This window comes from Papio anubis, chromosome 4 (genome assembly GCF_008728515.1).
Source record: "Papio anubis isolate 15944 chromosome 4, Panubis1.0, whole genome shotgun sequence".
NCBI classification, from domain to species: domain Eukaryota; kingdom Metazoa; phylum Chordata; class Mammalia; order Primates; family Cercopithecidae; genus Papio; species Papio anubis.
In genome coordinates, this window is record NC_044979.1 from 37,367,108 (window position 1) to 37,380,884 (window position 13,777).

Consider the following 13,777-nt stretch of genomic DNA (forward strand, 5'->3'; position numbering starts at 1 on the left):
ATGCAGTATCCTCCAGCGGGTCTTGAAATTTTTTTGAGGCTCCTTTCCTTATATTAATATTTAAACTGTACTATTCAGTAGGCTAATCAAACTTTGCAAAACAGCTTAAATAAAATATCCTTTCACTACAATTGTAACAGTACCATAGATTTTAAAAAATCACATACATGAAATAAACAATTCTGTAGGTCTTGCAATGAAAAACAAATTTCTCACTTCTCTACCATTTTCCCCTCCCCAGGAATAACAACTTTCACCTCTTTGACCTGATTCTTTCAATATTTTCCCTCAATTTGTTAAATATTAATACTGATGCCATTGCTTTTTAATTTTAAAAATTTTAGGCATTATCTGTGATCTTCACCCCAATCCCTGCACATGTGTACTTTCTTATCCTTTCTATTTTGAATATAGGTATCTCAAAATTGTGGTTAGGTCACTAGTGAGCTTTTATATTATTATGACACATAGTGTTATTTTTGCTAAGCTATACGGTAAACAGTGATTATTTCCCTTTTCCTCACTTGCCTTTTCTCCCCACTTAGTTTTCTTTTCTTAAATTTTATTATAAATCGACAAATTACAATTATATAAATTTGGGGTACAAAGCAATGTGATGTATACAATATGGAATGATTAAATCAAGTTAATTAACATTCCATCCCATGAAATATTTACCTTTTTAACGGTAAGAACATTTAAAATTTACTCTCTTAGCAATTTTGAAAACTGTATTATTATTAACTATAGTCACCATAATGTGCAAACAGTTTTAAAAAATTATTCTTCCTGTCTAACTAAAACTTTCTACTCTTTGATCAACATCTTCCTATTCCTCCTCCATCCTCAGCCTCTGGTAACTCACCATTCTGTGAGTTCTCATTTGCTTAGCTTTCTATGTGTTTGTCATGAATCAAACTCCGAACCTCACCAGTTTTCTAAATGTCCTCTGATGAATGAGAAGTGATATCAATTCCATGTTTTTGGCACAGTGTCTTGCAACATCCCCTGACCTGTTCCAATCTGGAATGGTTGCTTTTATACTTGGTGCCCCACCGTCCAGGGATCCTCTTGATCTTCATCCCAGGGATTATAGTTTCCTTGTTTCTAAATAGAGACCTCATTTTTCTGAATCTTGTGTATTTCTCATTTCTGGTTTACTGTCCTGTTCCAGGGAAGCACATACTACTGTAGCTTCTTGATAAACAGTATATGTAAAGTAAATTTTTATCAGAATTCACCTGTTTTACAATAGCGTCATCCTACTCTGATAGTTTGGTTAGGTGTCAAATTGTAAGTTAGAAATAATTTTCATTCAGACAGTCAAAGACATTTCCCCATTGTTTCCTAGCTTCCGTGGTTATTACTGCAACATTCCAGACCCTTTTTTCCTCTTGTATCTTTTAGAATCTTTTCTTTCTCTGTAATGTTTGGGAACTTCATGGTAATGTGACTACATGTGGGTATATTTTCATCAATTGTTCTAGACATTCAGTAGCTTATCTCAGTATAGGAAACAATGTTTTTGCTTGTAGAAAAACATTTTCAAATTTTTTTTATTGATTTCCGTTCTTCCATTTTTTTCTCCTGAATTTTCTATTTTATGAACATTGGATCAACTTTCCAATTCTTTAAGTTTTGTAACTGTTCTGTTCTATTTTATTTTGTATGTCTTTCTCTAATTTATGTGTGATTTTCTCAATTACATCTTTATAGATTTCTATTGAGTTTTTCATTTTGCTAGTATACATGTGTATGTGTGGACCTGTATATGTGCGTGCAGGTGCTTGTGTATGTGCATGACTTCTAAGAGCTCTTTGTATATTTCTTTGCATGCTTTTAAAAATGAAATAACTTGTTTTAATTTTGTGTGTGCTATGTTCTCTTATCATTGTATATTATGTATTGGTCTCCTATTACTCCTTTAAAAAATTCTCACAATTTGAGTGGTTTAAACACACATGTACCATCTTACAGTTCTGGAGGTCAGAAATCTGTAATGGATCAGCAAACCTGGATCCCTTCTAGAGACTCTAGAGGAGAATTGGTTTCCCTGCCTTTTCCAGCTTCTATAGGCTACCTCTTTTCCTTGGCTTGTGGTTCCTTCCTCACATCAATCTGACCTTTGCTTCTGTTGTGATATCTCCTGTTCCTCTGCTTCTATTGTCAGATCTTCTCTGACTGTGACCCTCCTGCCTCCCTCTTGTAAAGACCGTGTGATTACATTGGGACCCTATGAATAATCCAGGAAAATCTTCTCAAGAGCATTAACTTAATCACAGCTGCAAAGTCCCTTTTGCCATGTAACATATTCATAGGTTTCAGGGACTAGGACATTATAGTGGGTTGAGTGGTGCCCCCTAAATAGACATATATCTATGCTTTTTTTTTTTTTTTTTTTTTTTAAGATGGAGTACTCACTCTTGTCTCCCAGGCTGCGGTGCAGTGGTGCAATCTCGGCTCACTGCAACCTCTGCCTCCTGGGTTCAAGCAGTTTTCCTGCCTCAGCCTCCTTAGTAGCTAGGATTACAAGCGCGCACCACCACACCTGGCTAATTTTTTTTTTTTTTTTTTTTAATCTGAGATAGGGTTTCACCATGTAAGGTGGGCAGATCATTTGAAGTCAGGATATCTATGTCTTAATACCCAAAACCTGTGAATGTGATCTTGTTTGGAAAAAGAATATTTTCAGATGTAATTAAGAATGTTAACAAGAGATTATCCTGGATTATCTGAGCGGGCCCTAAATCCTGTATCAAGGGTCCTTATGAGAGAAAGAAGAAGAGACACAGACACAGAGAAGGAGGAGAAGACCATGTGAAGACCAAGGTAGACGCTGGAGGTGATACCATAAGGAATGCTTGGAACCAGCAGAAGCTGGAGGAGGTGAGAAGGGATTTGCCTCTAAAGCGTCCAGAGGGAGTGTAGCCCTCCCAATATCTTGATTTTGGACTTCTGGCCTCCAGAACAGTAAGGCAATAAATTTCTGTTGTTTTGAGCCACCCCACTTGTGATGCTTTGCTATGGCAGCCCGAGGAAACCAATACAGATGTGGGCATATTAGAGGAGGTGACATTATTCTAATACAATGTATCAGTGACATTTTCTGAAATTTTCCTCCTCCTGCTTCTTCCAAGTTATTTCATTGTTTTTCTTTGTCCCTGTCATTTTAGAAACTTGCGTCAGATGTCCAGTAATCCTTGGTTGTTGCTCATGATTATGAAAGAGTACTTAAAAGCCAATTAGATGCTCAGACCATGTGGGTGGGACTTATTGACTTTGGGTTTTAATTTAGGATGATTTTGATGGGTGATATTATTGGCAAATCTTCAATGTCAGTATATTTATGTCTTGTCTCTTAGGTTGGTCAGTTTCTTCAGAGAAGAATATTTTAGTCTTCTGTTTTGATGATATTGGCTAATGTTCTTTGGTCTAGTAGAAGAGAGTTTAAGAAGTCTTAGCATTTACTGTCTAAATTTTTTTTTAAGATTGATATCTGAATTCTCACTTTTCTTGGTGTCCTTCAGTCCAAATACCCTGTATCTTACATTCTTCAAAGAGTGGAGCCACCATCTTCTGCTGGGGTCTCGTGGACACTTGTTAAACTCCCTTTAGTGAGGGAAGCAATCTGAGGGTTTAACTGCTTTCTAAACGTTCAGCCAGTCCTTTTACTTTTTAGTCTTACTTTCAATTCAACTTACAGGGCTTGTAGTGGTCCCAATTTTTAAGACTTTCAGAAATATTTCGGTGTTGAACAGGTGGCTTCTTGACCTTCCACAAATGGCTTAGGATTCTACTTACTTGAGTCTGATAATTCAGTTATTACTCAGTTACCTGCTTTACAGTTTTCAAAGCTATGTTGCTGTGTTTCCTGTATTGTCTGTATTGTTCTTTGTCTTTTAGACATATGTTCTTAAAACATTAATTTACTATTGTTATTGTGGGCTTTTGGAAAAGAGCAAAGTAAATATTCATGTTTAAACCACCACCTTTAACCAGAAATTCCATAAAAAAGACGTATTTCTTAGACTTGTCATTGTTACTAAATAGGTCCATTCAATGTCAGGACTTTTGGGGTTGTGTTTTTATTATTTATTAAATGTTTTCACTTTTGTTTTCCTACAGAATCTGATTTTTAAAATATCTTGATTATTCTTTCAAAACTTTTAACCATCTTAATGTATATTCATTGTAGAAAGATTAGAATATTCTAATAAACAAAAAGAAAATCATTTGTAATCCCAGGACCAGAGATAGTTTCTGTTGACATTTCAGTGTGTTCCTTTGATTTTTTATCCTCAATTTTGTGTGTTTTATACGTAAGTATCATAATATACATATTGCTTTAGTAATCTGTTTTTTCATTTAATATTTCAAAACAACACATTGTTTTTGACTGTGAGGATTTTATTCAGTTTTGTGGATTCATGAGTAGATGGGCACAACACTTTGGAAATTCTTGATCCTAACTCTTTGAACTGAGCCACCCTTGTAAGTCTCCTGTCATCTCTCAGTGCATCTATTAGAGGTATTAGAGGCCTCAGCAAGAATCCACCACATAAAATTAATATTTTTTGTTTGATCATGCTCATTTCTGTGGCAGTTTTTTTTAAAGTCTTGCAAGCATACTGTTTCCCTTGTTGAATGTCCTTAGAATGCCATCTAGTCTGGCCAGGGAGTGTTTATCCACAGTGTGCAATTTTATACTTTCCTACAATTACATTGCAGTAGTTTGCTCTGATACCATCTAAGCAGGTTGACTAAACAGCAACTTCAGACATCTTCACTCCAGATAGTCTACTAGCTTGAAACCAGGAATACAGGAAGACAAGAACAATGGACAAGAAATCCACCCATAGTGAATTTGTAGTGCTGGGAAACAGCTGATCTTGTCAGGATCACTGCCTAAGGGCCATGGCCAGTTAAGACTTGATGTCAGCTATTGAAATATTTCCCCAGCCTAGAGCAGTTGCTCTTTAGTATTGATGTTCAGTCGCAGTAATTCTAGTAGTTACATGCACTGTCTGGTACATTATGAGGCCAATCATATTTGATCTGTTAGTTCCATGTTTCAAATCATGATTATTGAAAATAGATTCTGTTTTAAATGTGCACTGGCAGTTGATAAAACCAGAAATGAATTTTCTGTGTTAATTTAGCTTTCCAGACTAATCATCTTTGGTGTAAAGCAATTAGGAAAGTATCTTTGAGAAAAAGTTGAATCATGTGACCAGGTACTGAAAATATAGCGCTCACTGAAATAGTTTGATAACTTAATCTGGGAAGACTTGAATCAGAATTGAGGACAACTTTTATTACTAAGAGATGTGAGAAATACAGTAAGCAAATGAGTTACAATGGTTAGGTTTATTTCTGAAGCAAAAACACTCATGATTCTGATGACTAAACTCAGAAAAGCAATAGTTCTCTTCAAAAGGCAGTTTCAAAAGTGTGACTAATCAGATTAGTTTGTAAGAAATATGACATTTATTTTCCTTTTGTGACTATCATTATCCTGTCCCTGATTAACAGCATCTTTGTATCGTGTTGACAATGCAGTTACTTCATGGCTGTAAAGCCAGACACACATCTGGATAATTAAACATTTTAGTGAACCTTCGCTGCCCATTTATGGCAGCCTCCAAGATCTACTTGTTGAACTGTGGTTAAATTCTAGACCAGTCTTGCTGACTGATAATCATGACACCAAATGACATCTGCCACCATTTCTTTAGGGTTTCTGAACCTCCTCTTTCTTTCTCCTTTTAATTTTTATTGCTGTCATTTCTTCCCTTTCCTTATTCTTCTCATGTTCTTTCACTATCTCCTTTGTCTTTTATTTTGGAACCATAAGAATGGTGCTTTAAGCTTTTGAATTCTGTTCCCCAACAAGAGTTTAGCCAGCACGCACCTTTCAGTACCACATAGAAATAAACATGGCAAAGTGGAGCAGATTCTGTCAAGGTAACAGTCATGCTTTTGCTTTTTATTTGCATGATAGGGACAAAGGATAGAATTTTTGTAGTTTATCCTCAGTTCACTAAATTGCCTTCTGTCTGTGGAGGCCAAAGACAATGAGCATATCTAGTCAAATTTAGAAAATCCTTTAGAAGATAGAATGTCACCACTGCATTCTTTAATCTTCCTAGTTTTTCAGTGTATTTTTTAGAAAAATATTCTTCCCACACACCTGTAATCTCAGCACTTTGGGAGGTCGATGTGGGAGGATCACTTGAGCTCAGGGACGCGAGACCTGCTTGGGCAAAATGACGAAACCTCATCTTTACCAAAAATACAAAACTTAGCTGGGCATGGTGGCACACGCCTGTAGCCCAGCTCCTCAGGACGCTGAGGTGGGAGGATCGCTTGAGTCCAGGAGGTCAAGGCAGCGGTGAGCCGTGATTGTACCACTGCACTCCAGCTCAGGAGACAGAGTGAAACCCTGTCTCAAAAAATTAAACTAAAAATAAATAAAAAAGAAAAAGGAAGAGAAAAATATTCTTCTATAGCATGAGATAGTTGGCATGTCAGCCAGACTGCACTGAAAGAGTATTCAAATTCTCTGAGCAAGAAAGGATGAATATAAACTTTTAATTTCTATCAACTTTTAAGCAGATAACTGTCTCCATTTTAACAATGCTTGTCTTCCTTGGCAACCATCTCGGTGGTCTGCATTTAGATGCAGTGGACTTCTGCTTGAAAGTGCAGTGCTATAAAGGAACATCTTTTGCTGCTTTGTGCAGTGGTGGAAACCAGGAAATGGTCAGATGGAGGCTCAAGAAATGTGTTTATTAGGTCTTCTGACTATGCTGTATTGGCAAAATGCAAAACAATGGGTGATGGGAGTAGCCCAATCAGGTCATCTCTGAAGTTTCTGCTTTCCCAAGTAAATAGTTCAAATTCCTCTAGCAATTACTCAGAGATGCTATATGCCAAATCCATTGCTCAACTGTAAGTGATTTTAAAGTCCAGTCTTTAGAGGTGAACTTGGCACAGGATAGCACTGGGTCACAGTGACCCCTAGGCAGTCAATGTCCCACTGCTTCTCAGGCTCCCCTTTGCCCCACAGGTATCTTTTTCCTAAAAGGGTTCCCTTCAAAATTACACCCCATTCCCCTTATTTACTCAGTGCATGGAATTTAGCCAGCTGTTGGTAGAAAAACAATGTGATAAAATTCACTCATATCGTAAATGTCTAATAGCCCCAACCCTCCCAAAGATATTAGCATCTTAAGAGAGCCTGGAGGTTAATTTAAGTGATTTCACTAACTGAAAGGATTTCAAACAGTAGAATGTAGTAAAATAAAGAATTTGGACACAGTAGGGAGTCATTTGGTAACAAAGCAAGAAAGCTTTTCATTTGCTCTGAATTCCAGACACAGCTTTGTACAAAAGTATGAGTATCAATCTTGTGCTTTGCAGTGCTCTTTATACTTCCCAGATTCATATTTCAAAATCATATGTAATGCTACTTGCAAAATTAAATTGCTGAAGAATATATCTGCTATCTTGGTTTAGGAAAAAATATGCAGAGAAATCTTTTAGCTAATGCACAGTTGCAAAAAAAATTATAGAATTGGTGAGTGTAAAAGACACAAGTACCTATTTGAAACTCACCAGAAACAGATGTCTCCTTACCTCTGCTTTTCAGTGAAAATGCGATCTCTCTACCCATAGCACTTCCAGTTCCATAATTAAATTCAGTTGCATTGTTAATGTACTGTTGACATTAACTTGTATCTCATATACACAAGACTGGGAATACACACATGCTAACTTGAAACAGCTGTTTGCAAAATTATTACAATATGGCATACTTCTTTTAACCATTATGTCCTTCTATTTAAACATGATTTGCATCTGTAAGCACTTATTATATACAAAATTAAAGGAAGATTTATAACATAAAAATGAATTTTGATGCTGCATTAATATTGCATTTGGTGATAGTATGGTAGAAAAAGAAAGCAAGTAGAAATATTTCTATGGATCAGAAGCCATGCCCATTGGTCTATATGCTGGAAGGGCAGGGCCTGCATGAACATCTTCCCATACACTTTAGGCTCCGATAACTTACATCTCTGAATGGGGCAATCAGTATAGCTTCTTTCCTGGCTCCTCGATTTGTGGTGTCAAAATAGCCGACTCTTCCAGATAAGTTATGTGATACTCCCTGCTTCTTTTAATAGTCCCATTTCTGGCTAGCTGATACCTGAAATTTCACAACTAGAAAAGTCTTACTTTGTCCTCTCTTGAAACTTCAGTTCCCTTATGAGGGCTTGAGATACGGTTCATTTAGACATGGGCATAACTTCATCAAATCCTTTCCAGTTTTGCTAGGGGCAGGGTGGAGAGAACATCTGCTTCTTCTGCGATGAGCGAGGTATAGGGGTATAGCAAAGAGAAGCCCTGAAGCACCATAGCCCCGTGCAACTGCAAGCCTCAGGGCCCAGCACCGGGTGTCAGCAGCTCCCTGAACTTCTAGCAGCCTCCCCATTGAGTGTAGGAGGACAACTTCCACATGTACCTGACATCTTCCCCAACTACTTCTTTTGTACTCCATCTCAATCCCGACTGTAAATATACTAAAAACCACTGAATTTTATGCTTTAAATGAGTAAACTTCATGGTAGGTAAATTATATCTCAATAAAACAGTTAAAAATAATACATATACACAATGGGAACAAACATTGGGTACTTGCTAAACAGGGTATCAGGAAGTGATGTTATTAATACTATTTCTAACATAGTGCTTTGTCAAAGCCTTTTAGATAACTTCTATTTCGAGCACAATTTTTAACTCCAGAAAATGCTAGAGTTTGTTAGTGCATTTGTTTGTTGTTGTTGTTGTTGTTTTTTAATAAAAATTCATGAGTGTCTCTCCTGTGCCAGGTAATTTGTTTCTAAACTGAGAGTGCAAAGATTAAAACATAGTAATGCTAAGTGAAAGGAAGCAGCCAAAAAATACCACATATTTTGTGATCTTATTTATAGGAAACATCCGGGGTCGGCAAATCCATAGAAACAAAAAGCAGATTGGTGGTCACTGAAGTCTGGGGAGTGGAGGCAGGAAAAGTTGAAGAGTGACTGCTATGCTTCTTTTTGGGACGATAAAAAAAATTCTAAAGTTAGATTATCACGGTGACCGCAGAACTGTAAATATACTAAAAACCACTGAATTTTATACTTTAAATGAGTGAACTTCATGTAGGTAAATTTTATTTCAATAAAACAGTTAAAAATTTTGCTTATCCACAATCAAACAAAATACTCAGTCCCTTCTACATGGAGTTTACATTCTAGGGAGGACAAACTTAGACAAAGATAAAACGTCTGGGTTAGGGGTAAACAGGGAACGCCAAAGGAATGCAAAGAAAGAATACTTTGATCAGTATGTGAGGAATCAGAGAAAGATTCCTAGAGGAGATAGCATCTGAGCTAAGAAGTAGTGAACAGAGAAAAGAATGAGAGAGAACAATGTTTGCTGAGCCCTTACTTTACATTAGAGATTGGATAGTAGAAAGATGAACGGCTCAGGGTAATCAAATAGATGATTGTAGGTAATTATATTGTGAAAATGCTATAATGGAGGTGGACACAGAAACCATCTAAGTCAAAAAGGGGAAATGAAAAGGGGTGGAGGCCAACTAGAAATCTGATTTGGAGGGAGGAAGTTACGAGCTGCAGAACTGTGATCGTGCTGGGTGTCCTCCACCCAGCGGAACCTCTGCCACAGTTTACAGGACTTAGTTATGCTGCCGCATAACTAAGAATTATGACTTACCCCTCAGCCATACTGAGGATCATACTGAGTCATACTGAGGGGTGTGACTTACCTCTTAGCCACCCATCTCAGCATTTGCCAGTGAGAAGGCCCTGTGAGATCAGAGGGCAGAGGCAGGGCATGTGGCTGGAGTCCCTACTAAGAGTGATTCCCATGAGTGAACGTTACTGATCCATTTACTTGCATCGGGGCACAGAGTTGTCCTGCTCTCTTTCTTTCCTTGAGTTCTCTGTAGTTTTAAAGTTTAAACTATAGTGTATAGTTCTCTCTAGTTTTGGAACCCTCGTGACTCCATGGTCCAACATTTCCTAGTGTCTTCTTATTTTGGCGATTTCTGGCAGTTGAGTCACTTGTCGTCTCTTGAGAAAAGCATCTGGCAGACATCTCCCTGGACACATCCCTCCCTGCTCCGTCACTGCTTGGCGGAGGCCTTGAAGCGCATTCCCCACATGTTCAGACGAGCACCTGGTGAAGGCATCTAGAGATATAGAACCTGTTATACTAAAGGTTTTAAATACTGCTATAAATAAAAAATAAGAGGAATGTTTTAAAGGAACTAATTTGATGGATATAAGATTATTTGATACTGCTCCATTATCTATTTCATTTTGTGTGTGTGTGTGTGCATACATTTTATCTATACATATACACACACCCATGTATTTATACAGTATGGATGAGTTTGTATTTGAAAATAATCCAGAATTCCTGTTTTCACATCTTTTATTTGACACACACTCTGCCCAGGCACAAACCAGGCAAGGTTTGGCGTTGACCCACCAGTTTTGACTTTCTTGTCTGCAGAGGCAGCATAACAAGTCATGATCAGTGGTGAAGGGAAGGCATTTATTTTCACTGTATTTGATAACAGTTTGCTAAAGACTGCCCAGGGATGCTTCCATTGGAAGAGAAATCGACTTCAAGAAGCTCAGTACTTCAAAGACTTATAATGATCCCAGGAAAGAGAAAAACACCACATAAGCCAATCACCCACTTTGTGATTGTACATTCTTCTGGGAGATAAGAACCTGAGATGCAATGTCTGTATCAGCCTCATCTCAGAATCCATAAATAATTCATGGAAGGTATGAATTTATTTATAGGATAGGTGGCCAAGAGAGAGTTCCGGCTGTTTACCAATAACATGGCTCTGGAAACTCCATCCTATTGAAATAATTCCTGTTCTTGGCAGGAGTAACTTGAGCTAAGGGTGTATCCACACCCTTTTAAAAACATGCCATTGATTTTGCATAACTAATATGAACATTGAAATGGGTATTCTATAGAGGCAAGTGTGAACAGAGATCAGGTTTTCCCCAGGGGGTATGCACATGTGGTGGAAACTGATGGACCCAAATTTGTGCCATTTGATGACTAAACTCATTTCGGGCTACAAAGGCATTGTTTCAGTTTTCCTTCATAGTATTTTTAATTCAGACCAAATTGTATCTTATAAGTAGAAGAAGTAGTTGCAAATAATTCCATGCCCTGCCAATGACATAGGCACTGATTTTTAACAAAAGGCTCATAAACTCTTTTTATGATACTGTAAAACTGGAGAGCCTATGCCCATTAAAACATAAGCTTCATGTTACATGTAATTAAGGCAAGAAGGAGAACATAAAAATGTAAGCTTTAAAATGTATCTTGTATTACATATTAAATGCACACAAAAATACTGCGTAAGTTCCATTTAAAAGGCAAAGGTAAGGACAAGCAGGAATGATCACAGTAGATGAGTGAGCCCTTCGGTGAAAAAATCAATTTGTAAAAAATGGGTTTCTATTTTAAGTTCTCGAGGATATACTATATCGATGATTAGAGCACATTTTCTATTTTTCCTGATTTTAAATCAGAAAATATCATTAGAGTCATATCCACTTGCTATTTGATTAGTCTAGGTTGTAAATTTTGGTCCACTAAAGACTTAAAATTATTATTTGCTTTTTCTTTGGAAATTGGACCCTCCAATGTGATTTACACTAAGAAGAGGTTGAAGAGATGTCCAAGAGCTGTCAGAGGTAGCTAGAAGGTGCTCATATGTATCCATCCCCAAACCCAGTGGAGAAGAGTTTCTCCTGGTGTGAAGGCCTATGCTGTAGCTTCCTTTCAATCCTGTACAGACTGTGATGTACCTCATGGACTATCGTAGGCTGCACTGCATTCAGTGTTGGCATTTTGCACTCTTATTTCCATGTATTTATTGAAAAGCAACACAAGAATTCTGAATCCCAGATATCCAGCTATTAAGGTAAAAAGATCTACTGTAAACCAAACAACTTCTTATACCTAAATGGAGATTAGTGGATACATGGTTATATTACAAGTTACAACATATATTTGTTTAATTTTAGTGTCCTTAAATTTTTTTCTAATATTCAAATTTATGATTTAATTTTAAAACCATACCAATTATAGACCAAACAAAAATTTGAGACTGGAAAGAAAATTAAAATGTTTATCTTGATGGCATACACTGAGCTTTCAATCTGCATATTTTGAACAGGCTTTATTATAAAAAAGAAAGTGGAAATACAATTGAACAAAATATATAAATCAGTCACATACCATCATTCAGCTGTGTAGCTTAGCGCTAAGAGCTGCATCAAATAGCTGCATTTCACCAGCTCAACAATAAAATAAGTCACTATATAGTTGAGAATCAATTGAACACATTTTGTATTTATGAAACCATGTTACTTCTGAATTCTTATGTACCAATAATCAATTGTAAATATTTTGCTTTTAAAACATATCTAAACATGGTAATGGATTTCATAGAAATTACTCTTTTATATTATAAAAAGTATAATTTTTTATTTCATATGATAAAATGAATCATGTGATGCTACACATAAATCACCTTAAGAAGACATCTTGGTTAGAGATATTAAATGTCTACTCATAACCTAATCTACAATAGAATATTTTTCCCAGATATATTACCAAAAGGGCTAGAAGAAAAGTCTTTGAAAAACAAAATTTTAAAAAGTCTTCTGCGGAGAGTGCTACAGACTTGGGAGAAAATACCACTCAACATAAATCAAATCCAAAACCTAAGCTACCTAAATATTACTACACTGTAGGAATCCTTTTATGGTGTTTTCTCTAAAAGTGACAGTTTTTATTAAAACCAACTATTAGTTGGTTTTAAGTAATTATTTTTATTTGCCTTTCAAATAGACTTACACAATTTAAATACTCTTGATAAGTTTTCACAGTAATATTTGATTATGTATCTAGTGTGTTAAAGCATAGTGATCTGACATTTAATAGGGCCATAAAACAAATTCTTTACATTTCAGCAAGCATAAAGAAAACAAATGGAATACCATTTTAGGAGGACTGCATGGTCTATATGAATTAGAAAAAAATGAGTTCTATATCCCCCTACATCAAGTGAATGAATCATGAAAGAAATATGGAAGTTGATAATAGCAGTTACTGCAGCAATAAAAACATGATAAAAGGCTTTTTGACAGTATGAAACCTTGGAAGTTGTGCCAAATACAAAATCTTGTTTGTAGGTGCTGGCAGTATCCTGTTGTTTTTAGTAGGTCTTTGGGGGTTCCCGACAACTTCTGGTTCATCCCCTTAGGCTGAAGTGATCTATTAAAATGCCTTAGTTTCCAAGAGCAATAAAAATCATGGCAACTTTAAGTACACGTTTAAAAAAAACAAAACAAAACAACAGTAGCATTTGGAGAGTAATTATTCCTTGATCCACTCAAAATGGTGGAATCTGCTATGCTATCATTTTATGCTTGAACACGTATTTTTGAAGTTATCAGTTTATACCAGCTCACTCAGTCATTTTTGTTCATTTTAAATACATTAATAGCCACTGGTTTTGGTGAATTGGGGGGATTTTTTTATAAGATAAAAATTCAGATAAATTTTAGATAAAGACAATTGTTTCAGCATTTACTCACATGGAGGAGCCCTTAGGAAAATACTTAATAAGATCCTAACCATGATTAACTATCTAGAC